The sequence below is a fragment of the Pinus tabuliformis genome, chromosome X (assembly GCF_031772625.1).
Source record: "Pinus tabuliformis cultivar Carrire ecotype Pingquan chromosome X, CPIR1, whole genome shotgun sequence".
Taxonomy (NCBI): Eukaryota; Viridiplantae; Streptophyta; class Pinopsida; order Pinales; family Pinaceae; genus Pinus; species Pinus tabuliformis.
Window position 1 is genome coordinate 997,793,526 of NC_142308.1, and position 2,149 is coordinate 997,795,674.

Here is a 2,149-nt window from a genome sequence, read left to right on the forward strand (position 1 = left end):
TATAATCAATTACGACTACAAGGAGATAGATCCTCCACCAACATAGTCTATTCATACCTATAATACCTACGATTCCATGATGATCCCACCAAGTGGCTTTATCAGCTTTGGACGAAACGTGTGCAAATTCTTCTTGTGTAGTTGCAAGAGGTAGTGCAACATAAATGAGACATAATGGTGAAATCCCAGGTCCAATTGAAAGGGGTTGTGTCCAATCGAGCTATGGAGAGCTCTGTTATAATGATGTTACACACAACTAAGACTCTCATCCCATGTTCACAGATCCTCAAAATTGTACATATGTAGTATGTGCATTATCACCCTGTTGATGACCTTTGTTTGACCATTAGTGTGGGGGTGGAATCTAGTCGACTTGGTGAGCTTGGTGTCCAACAATGACCAAAGGCTCAACCAAAATGTGCTTAAGAACCTATTATCCCAATATGATATAATGGTCTATGGGATCCCGAATTGTATCCACAATTGTTCAAAAACGATTTTGGCAATGGCTTCTGTTGTAATACTCTTCTTACGGGAGGCCAATATGGTCATCTTAGAAAATACGTTGATGACCACAAATACAAATTGATTGACATGCCTGGTATAAGGAAGTCTAGACATATAGTCTAGGTCCAGCTAGGAGTAGGTAGAAGAGTATACAAACCTTGCTTCTTAATGGTTGGCTTAGCGATGGCATAAGCAGTGTAGTATTTGATAGATTTTCCAACATCTTGTCTAAGATTTGGCCAACAAAGTACTTCTACAATACTACAACTGTCTTCACTATGCTAAAGTGTCATGTGACTTGATTGTAGTGTGCGTCCTAAATCATCATGGCTCACTCGCTTGAAGGAACAAAAAGGCATCCTAGGTGGAATAATAGTGCGTCCTGGAGATGGAAGTATATAACTTACTTTCCATCCATCAACATCTGGTAAGTGGTGGAAAATTCTAGATCATTTTTGTAAAGTTGCAACCATCTAGAATTATCGTGGCCACAAGATTTGAGAACAGTGGTCAGCACCACAACCAGTGGCTGACTAAGGAAACCTACAACATTATTGGTGTTTCCCTTCTTGTACTTAACATTCAGATGAAAATTTTTCAGGTATGCAGACCATTTCTGATGGAGGTCATTCTGCAACTTCCCTTGTGTTTATATAAATTGAAGATGTCTGTGATCTGTGTGGATGATTGTCTCCTTCCCTAGAATTTAATGTTTCCATTGCCGGCAAGCTTGCACAATGGGATAAATATATTTATCGTAGGTGGGGCATTTCTAAATTATATCAGTGAGTGCCTCACTGTGATAGGCCACTGGATGCCCTTGTTGGGTGAGAACTACACCAATGGCGTAGTAAAGACATCTATCTCAATTTAAAATGGTTGTTGCAAGTCTGGCATTGTGAGTTATGATTTAGAGCAAAGGAGATGCTTCAACTCAACAAACACCTTTTGTTGGGAATCATACCAGAAAAAATTTTCTTTCGCTTTTCCCTTAGTAACTTGATTCAAAGGTAGAGTGATATGAAAGAATCCCAACACGAACCTTCGATAGAAATTAACAAGGCCCAAAAAGTTGTAAAGATCTGTTAGAGTGGCTAGTGCTTGTCAATATTGAATGAGTTAGATCTTATCTAGATCGACATGCACACCTTGCTCATTAATGATGTAACCCAAATATTGGACCTGGTTCATGCCAAAGGTGCATTTCCTCAAGTTGGCACATAGTTTGTGTTGCCGTAGGGTTTGAAGGACCTATGAAATATGTTGCAAGTGCTCTTCCAAAATATTTCTGAAAATGAGTATGTCGTCCAAATATAAAACCATGAACATGTTGGTGTAGGGCCACAATATGTCATACATTAGCCTCATAAATGTTTCAGGGGCATTTGTCAACTCGAAGGGCATGATCAACCACTAAAAAAATCCCTCTTTCGATTTCAAGGTGGTCTTCCATACATCTGTGGGTTTTATTGGAACCTAGCGATAGACAAACTTCAAATCAATCTTGATAATATACTTGAACCCCTTGAGCTAGTCAAGAATTTCATTAATCCATGGGATTAGATACCTGTTCCTCACAATGATTTTATTCAGTGCCTAGTAATCAATGTAGAGTCACCAAGTACCATCCTTCTTATATATT